The sequence below is a fragment of the Gracilinanus agilis genome, unplaced genomic scaffold (assembly GCF_016433145.1).
Source record: "Gracilinanus agilis isolate LMUSP501 unplaced genomic scaffold, AgileGrace unplaced_scaffold32076, whole genome shotgun sequence".
NCBI classification, from domain to species: domain Eukaryota; kingdom Metazoa; phylum Chordata; class Mammalia; order Didelphimorphia; family Didelphidae; genus Gracilinanus; species Gracilinanus agilis.
Window position 1 is genome coordinate 1 of NW_025364775.1, and position 9,003 is coordinate 9,003.

Consider the following 9,003-nt stretch of genomic DNA (forward strand, 5'->3'; position numbering starts at 1 on the left):
TATATTTTATTTATTTATATTATATTTCACATATAATATTGATTTATGTTTTATATATTATATTAATTTATACTAGGAATTAAATATGTATTTTCATAATTGGAAATATAACCCCTCAAACCAAAAACAAGAGGTATGTTTCAAAAAGATTTATTTTCATTCAAATTAAGTAAAATCTATGGTGCAGTTAGATGATTCAGTGGATTGAGAGTTAGGCCCAGAGATGGGAGGTACTAGGTTCAAATCTGGCCTCAGACACTTCCCAGCTGTGTGACCCTGGGCAAGTCACTTAACCCCCATTGTCTAGCCCTTACCACTCTTCTGCCTTGGAACCAATACACAATATTGATTCCAAGATGGAAGGTAAGGGTTTAAAAAAAAGTAAACAAAATCTCCCAACTATTAGAGTTATCCTAAAGTGGAATGTACTTCACTGATAAGGAAGTGAATTCTCCAACACTAAAAATTTTCCAGAAGAGACTGGATGCTCATTTGTGGTGAAGAAATTAACCTGCATTTATTTCACTAAATTTCTTTTTATATCATTTAGTATTAAACAAATTCATCTTTTATGTAACTAAGTGTTAGAAAGGCTGGTACCAGGAAGTACTTGTAGAGGAGAGTCCTCTTTAGGTATGAACTAAATTGACTACTTCTCAGGAAGGTAATACATAAAGCACTGGATTTGGAATCAGGGGACCTGAGGTAGGTTGCTTATCCTTTCTGGTTCTAAGTTTCCTCCTGAGTTAAATAAAGGGTTTCAGTTAATTGGGAAAAGTCTTTGCAAGGAGTTTTTCTGATAAGAGTCTCATTTCCAAGATTTATAAGAAACTTAGTCTCGATTTAAAAAATAAGAGTCATTTCCCAGTAGATACTTCGAAGGATATGAACAAGCAGTTTTCATAGGAATAAATCTAAGATGTCAATAGGCAAATGAAAAAAATGATCCAAATCACAAATAATTAGAAAAATGCATATTATGACAATTGTGAGGTTCTACTTCATACTCATCAGATTGGCAAAGATGACAAAAAAAAAAAGGAAACTGACCAATGTTAGAGGCAATGAGAGAACAGAAATATTAATATACTGTTGGCAGGGATGAGTCCGAGAAGCAAATGACAAACTGTACCAATATTTTGCCAGGAAAACCTCAAATGGACATGAAGAGTGAGACTTGACTGAAATAACTGAACAAAAATATATCCACTGGACCCTCATTGCAGCAAGATAATCCGACTGCTCCTTGCTAGTTGATTCCCTGACCCACTCACTACAGCACTGCTCCAAAACTTCAAACCTCTGGTGCTGAAGCCTCCTCTAATTCTCTCTTCTGAGAACTGCAAATCCTATTTCATCAGGCTGTCTAGAGGTCACATCCCAAAGACTCATGACAATGCAAGGATCATGTTTCTGGAAATTTCTATCCATAAAGACCAGGTTTTGAGAGGCGCTTGAAATTGGCACCAAAGTATGGCCAGAATAAGGAACAGTTTAGGCTTCTTAGGCTTCAACCAGGAGAAAATTCTAAAATTCTTTTTCTAATTGTAGTCACTCCATAGGCATTGTTGTTTCTTTCCTCTCTTGTGTGTCAACATTCTAGGATATAGCATTAACCCAGTGAATCCCTAAACTCCTGACCCAATCTGAATATATGGATTCTAAACTCTCTCAAAAGGGATCCAATCAAGGCAGTTAGGTGGCTCAGTGGATAAAGTGCCAGTCCTGGAATGAGGAGGACCTGAGTTCAAATGTGGCCTCAGATATTTCCTTTCTGAGCGACTCTGGACAAGTCAATTTACCCCAGTTGCCTAGCCCTTACTACTCTTCTACCTTGGAATGGGTATTTATATCAATTCTAAGACAGAAGGTAAAGATATGTTTGTTTGTTTGTTTGTTTGTTTGTTTAAAAAAGATTGAATTCTTTTGAATTTAGCATAATTGCCAGAAGAATTGTCCTATATGTCAGGAGGATTGTCCAGTAAAAGCACTTAAATGGCAGATGGTCTTTTAGAAGATCCTTAGGACCTTGCCACCATGGAGGAGAAATGTGAGAAAACAAAGTTTTCCCAGTTCCCTGAAGCAGGAATTAGTTTTCCCTAAAAGACAACAAAGTTATCCCTTGGATTCGATTAACTCTTGCCTCCTTAACACTTCTTCCTGGTCACCTCAAGGCATAAATCAAGCAAGCAAGCAAACAGTATTTATTAAGTGCCTGCTATGTGCCAGGCCCTGTGCTAAATACTGGGTCTACAAGTATAAAAAAAGATAGACAGTCCCTGTCTTCATGGAGTTTACAATCTAATGGGAGAATACAATACACAAAAGAAAGCTGAAAAGTGGAGAGAGGAAGGAGAAATAGGTCCTGATTCAGAGCCTAGTGAAGAAGTTAATCAGAAAAGTCCCAAAGTAGTGTCATCAGGCAGAATTAAGAGGTCTGCACTGAGTTCTCTTCTTTTTTCTTTTCTTCATTTCCTGTTTATTTTCTGTTTCTGGAGTGTTATCTTTTCGATACAAAAAAATGCAATAAGTTCAACATAAAACAGAAACATAGGAAGTGGGAGGGGGAGAGCTAAAGATAGAATGCAGAAGTGGAAAGAATAAGAGAAAACTAAGGAGGGGTAGTGTTGTCTTGTTATTCCTGCTCTCTCCTCTTGGAAAGAATTGATTTGGGGGGGGGGTAGGGATAATTGAAATCCTCCCTATATGAGAGACTTTTCTGGAATTTTGGGAGTTGAAGCAATTCTCTCTTCTTACTTCTCAGACTAGGGAAGGGTAGACTGGGTCCCAAAATGAGAGGTGGCTAAGAACTGAGTAGGGACCCCACCTGGCAAAGGGAGGTACAGATCTCTCCAAAGAAAAATGAACACTCAGAAGAGAAACTAAAATGGGGAAATAATTCTGTCAAAACTTCCCCCCAAAGCTGAGAAGTAGAAAGAAAGTGGTGGGGGTGGGGGAAGCGGGGGAGGAGAAGGGTGCCTAGAAATAGGACTAGGACAAGCTGGGGAGTATCTAGAAATGATAGAATAAAAAGCCTGACTCCCCCAGCAGACTTTTATGGAACAGAACACTCCATTTCCTCTCTTCCCCCCAAACATCCACCAAGAAAACTCTCTCAATTAGGAATATGAAAAGGATATCATACAAAGGAAGTCAAAGAATTCTGAAACTTTCCTTTTGGATCACCATTTTAGTTCAGGGCAATTAGTGAGCACGAAAGCCTCTAAACTGAGGCCCTAGGTTAGAGATATCCTGCTTCTTGAAGAGAAATCTGAATGTGGGGAAGCAGAAAGTATATTTCTAGAGGGACAGATCATAAGGAAGAACAGAATAAAAAGAGGTTAGCACCCTCAAAGAAGAAGGAGAGAAAAAATTTGGAGGCAGAAAATACATATCTCTCAAGAAAAGGGTGATGGGGAAAGAATGTTGGGAGAGTAGAGAAGACTGAGTATCTCTCTTAGGCAGTGTATCTCTCTTAGGCTTCCTCCTATGACTCCTCATTGGCATCCTCCTCTTCAGCAGTGGCATTCTGGTACTGCTGCTACTCAGAAACAGGATCACTCCATTCTTGTCCATCCCCTACCCTGTGTACCAGTGGAGGAAGACCTTCCAGTGGAACATGGCAATAAATTGCTCTGCGATGTGCTTGCAGCACTCCTGGATGCTGTTGCCAAAGAAGGTGATAGCCATATTGAATCCACGGGGTGGAATATCATAGACCTCAATCTTAATATTGTTGGGAATCCACTCAAAGAAGTAGCTACTATTGCCCTGCATATTGAACATTTCTTCATCTACTTCCTTCAAGGACATCTACCTATGGAAAACAGCAGCAAGAGTGAGACATCACCTATGGCACAGGTCACATGCTGCCATCATGTTCTTGGCATCAAAACCTGTGGGGTGAGCTCAGGTATGACTAGGGCAATGTATTACTGGCTCCCACAGTTGCAGAAGAGTCAAGGGAAAGGGACCATGTATATGGCCAGTTTGCAGAGGTCAGCATTAAATTGGCCAAGAAAGCAAAGGCAGATGGTAATAGTTCTCATGGTAGTAGAGGCTACATGGTTGAGGTCACCATAGGTTGGTGTAGCCACCTTGAAAGTTTGGAAACATATTATAGAGCTCTTCATTATCAATGCAGTAAGTTTGATCTGGGTTTTCCACTAACTGAAAGAGAGCATGGCACTGTAAGACTCAAGGATTATATCTGAGACCTTGGGTTAAGGAACCAAGATAAAGATATTCATGATGCAATCAAGGTACTCCTGGCAGATCTTGCTGATGAGCAGGAGTGCCCATCCAGAACCTTGCCTCGAGCAAGTGAGTAGTAACTCAGGTTGAAGCCTTGCAGGCAATCCCAGCTCTCTATCTCCTTGCTCAGCACATCCTAGACTGAATCCCCTGTCTCTGCCCCTTCAGGTTGATGGCCTTTGGCCCAACTGTTGTCTGTTCCAGACTGGCCAAAGAAAAAGTTGTTTGACCTAAATATCTGGTCAAAAGGTCCAGCATGAATAGAGTCCATGGTCTCAGGCTCAATATTAACCAATATGGCCTGGAGAACATATTTGCTACCAAGGGCCTCATTGTAGTAGACAGATCTGATCCAACTGCAGGTTACTTTTCCCATGATAGGTGCCATTGAGGTCTTTATCATGTTCATTACTGATCATCTCCCAGAACTTTATATTGGTCTGATTGTCACATTGGCCAGTGTGGATTTATAAAATTTCCTTCATGGTTAGAATTTACTTTTGCTTATCTCACATTATGTGCAAGGAGGACAGAGTGACGATGATGATGACATATTATATTTTATATATATGTGTGTGTGTATATATAATTGGAACCACTAATTTACAGCTGCATAAATATTCTGAGAGGAAGAAAGAAGGAGGTGGGAGGAAAAGCAAGGTGTGAAAAGCAGAGTAAGTTGAACTCTTTGCTTAAGTGGAGGTTTAGAGTTCATGGTCCCATTCTTCAGAGAGGCTGAGGGTTGTGATAAGATAGAGTTTCAAAGCTGATGAGATTTTAAAGAATGATCAAGTTATCCCAATAATAAGATTATTATCCTAACAATTATATAACTACACTAATATAGAATTAGAGCATCTCCAACTTGGTGAATTTCTGAAGACCACATAAGTCACTATATCCTTGCCTTGCTGACCAGATCAGTTTGTATATGGAGACAAAAAAGATACCATCCAGAGAAATTCAGTGCCACTGTATCCTTGTTGCATATCCTTGCTATATTTGAGCAGGGTAAATCTCCTCTTGTTTGTTGGAGTGATTTGCAAGTGTTTCATTTTTATCCCAACTTGGAACCTGAACTAAAAGAGTATTGGAGTTAGCCTCGTCTCTAATAATGTCCTATAGGCACCTCAGATTCAAAATGTCCACAAAGTTCACTATCTTTTCAATCTCACACCTCAACTCTACTTAATTTCTCCCAATTGCTGTCAAGGGCACCATTATCTATTCAGTTACTCAATATCAACCTTGATTCTCCTTTCTCACTCATCCCATATATTTTAACAATTGTTAAGTCTTTTTACTAAAAAAAACCTTTACCACTTCCCTCCCAGCTAGAGATCTCTTACCCTTACCTACCCTATCGCCTATCTTCTTTTTTTCTTTTTTCAAACCCTTACCTTCCATCTTAGAATCAAATACTGTATTGGTTGAAGGCAGAAGAGTGGTAAGAGTGGTAAGGGCTAGACATTGAGAGTTAAGTGACTTGTTTAGGGTCACACAGCGAGAAAGTATCTGAGGCCAGGGCTGGCTCTCAATCTACTGAGCTTTCTAGCTATTTTCTTAACACCCAGTCTCATCTTAGTCTTGGGCCTCTAACCCTACTCTGTTTCTCATCTGGAGCCCTACTTCTCATTCCCTTTTTCATTTGTAGGTCCCAATTCCCCACTTCTTTTCCAGCCCTCATTTCCTTCCCATCCTGGACTCCCTCTCTCCCCAGTGACCTTCCATCCTGATGCTGTGACATTATTCTCTATCTTTGAAACCCTAACTCGTCACTCCCCTAAGTTCTGAAACCCACTTTTAAGTCAACAGGCCCTGAGACCCAGTTCCCCTCCCAACCTGGAGTTCATGACAACCTTCTCTTCTTTCAGCTGGACTCTCTGATCTTTGCTCCCATATAAGCCTAAGCTTCTGAAACTCATTCTACTATGACTTGAATATCATTCCCAACCCAAGGTTCTCTAAACCCAATAATGCCTTTGAGACTCTGGCCTCCTACTCTCCCTATAGTCTGGTACCCAAACCCCATCTCAGCTGACAATCTTAACCTCAGAGCTGTTAGCAGATTTCCTCTAACTTTTTGCACTTTTTTTTACACTAATGATGAGTTTGTCCTTAGTGGAATCCAAGACTAAAATTTCCAAGTCTTAGATGAGACCATTTCTGGCTTCTTGGCTATTGCACATCTGCCATTTTGCTCACTTTGCTATGATTGATTTCATAGGAAAAGTCGTTTCTGCCTAATCCAATTGGATTCAGGTTCCTCTCTTTATTCCCTACCACTGCTTCCTCCTGAGTCCCTAACTCACTGCTCATGCTCAGGACTAGCCAACCTGTAAGTACAGAGGAGCCACAACGAATCATAGCCAGTTTCTGAGAATCCAGGTTTTCTTCCAAAGATACATGACAATTTATGGCAGCAAGATCACCATGCAGGGATCCTTTAAAGAGCTAATCCTATTTCCTTCTCATAGTATTGGAATTATGTGTGATTCACTACTGCAGATCTAGACATCTTAAAACAATGAATGCCATTATAAAGCCCATAAAGCAAGCAATGTACATTGTGGAAAGATATATATATATATATATGAAATATTACCATGAGCCTGGTTTCTTTGTCTCTAGAGCTCCTCCTATTTCCCTCAGGGCCAAGTGCAAGATTCTGCACCCAGTGGACAATCAATGCAAGTTTATCTGATGCATTGACTGAAAAAATAGACTCAAGGAGTTTCCTTGATTCAGGATTATATCCCTTCCAAGCTTGACTCAAGCACCCCACAAGTTTATGTGAGGTAAGAAATATTAACCTGGGTTTACAATTGGAAAGTGAGGCTCAGAAATCAAATGAACTGATAAGCAAGTTGAACACCAGAAATGACCAGATTGAAAAGGAAAACCAGTCCCTAAAGGCTAGAATTGAGCAATTAGAAGCTAATGAGCTCTCAAGACAGCAAGAACAAATAAAACAAAGTCAAAAGACTGATAAAATAGAAGGGAACATGAAATATCTCAATGAGAAAGTGACAGACCAAGAAAGCAGGTCTAGAAGAGACAATCTGAGAATCATTGGTCTTACTGGAAAAGCAGAAATTAAGAGAAATTAATAGAAATTTGGACTCCATACTAAAAGAAATTATTCAGCAAAATTGCCCTGAAGTTCTACAACAGGAGGGCAATATAGACATTGAAAGGATCCATAGATCACCCTCTATACTAGACCCTGAAAAGACAACCCCCAGGAATATAATATATAAAAATCCCCAGTTGAAAACTAAATTAGAAATACTAAAAATCAAGGGAGAAATTAATAAAATCAAAAGTAAAGGAACTATTGAATTAATAAATAAGACTAGAAGCTGGTATTTTGAAAAAACAGATAAAATAGACAAAATAGTGGTCAATCTAATTAAAAAAAGGAAAGAAGAAAACCAAATTGACGGTATCAAGGATGAAAAGGGAGACCTCACCTCTAATGAAGGGGAAATTAAGGCAATCATTAAAAACTATTTTGCCCAATTATATGGCAATAAATATAGCAATCTAGTAGATATGGATGAATATTTACAAAAATATAAATTGCCTAGATGAACAGCAGAAGAAATAGAATACCTAAATAATCCCATATCAGAAAAAGAAATTGAACAAGCCATCAAAGAACTCCCTCAGAAAAAATCGCCAGGGCCTGATGGATTCACAAGTGAATTCTATCAGACATTCAAAGAGCAACCAATCCCAATACTATACAAATTATTTGATATAATAAGCAAAGAAGGAGTCCTACCAAATTCCTTTTATGACACAAATATGGTACTGATTTCAAAGCCAGGTAGATCAAAAACAGAGAAAGAAAACTACAGACCAATCTCCCTAATGAACATAGATGCAAAAATCTTAAATAGAATACTAGCAAAGAGACTCCAGCAAGTGATCAAGAGGATCATCCACCATGATCAGGTGGTATTTATACCAGGAATGCAAGGATGGTTCAACATTAGGAAAACTACCCACATAATTGACCATATCAACAATCTAACAAACAAAAAATCACATGATTATCTCAATAGATGCTGAAAAAGCCTTTGACAAAATACAGCATCCATTCCTATTGAAAACACTGAAAAGTATAGGAATAGAAGGACCTTTCCTAAAAATAATAAACAGTATATACCTAAAACCATCAACAAACATCATATGCAATGGGGATAAATTAGAAACCTTCCCAATAAGATCAGGAGTGAAACAAGGATGCCCATTTATCACCTCTACTATTCAACATAGTACTAGAAACACTAGCAGTAGCAATTAGAGAAGAAAAAGAAATTGAAGGTATCAAAATAGGCAATGAGGAGACTAAGCTATCACTCTTTGCAGATGATATGATGGTCTACTTAAAAAATCCTAGAGAATCAACTAAGAAGCTTGTAGAAATAATCAACAACTTCAGCGAAGTTGCAGGATACAAAATAAATGCACACAAATCATCAGCATTTCTATATATTTCCAACACATCACAGCAGCAAGAGGTAGAAAGAGAAACACCATTTAAAATCACCCTAGACAATATAAAATACTTGGGAATCTATCTACCAAAACAAACACAGCAATTATATGAAAACAACTACAAAACACTTTCCAAACAAATAAAACTAGATCTAAACAATTAAAAAACATTGATTGCTCATGGATAGGACGAGCTAACATAATAAAAATGACCATTCTACCCAAATTAATTTACCTATTTAG

The 9,003-nt window shown here is 38.5% G+C and overlaps 1 pseudogene; it reads right to left on the minus strand.

Annotated features, from left to right (window-relative positions):
• Positions 1–3,475: 3,475 nt before the first annotated feature.
• On the minus strand, positions 3,476–4,739 carry LOC123254770 (annotated as a pseudogene).
• Positions 4,740–9,003: the final 4,264 nt, after the last annotated feature.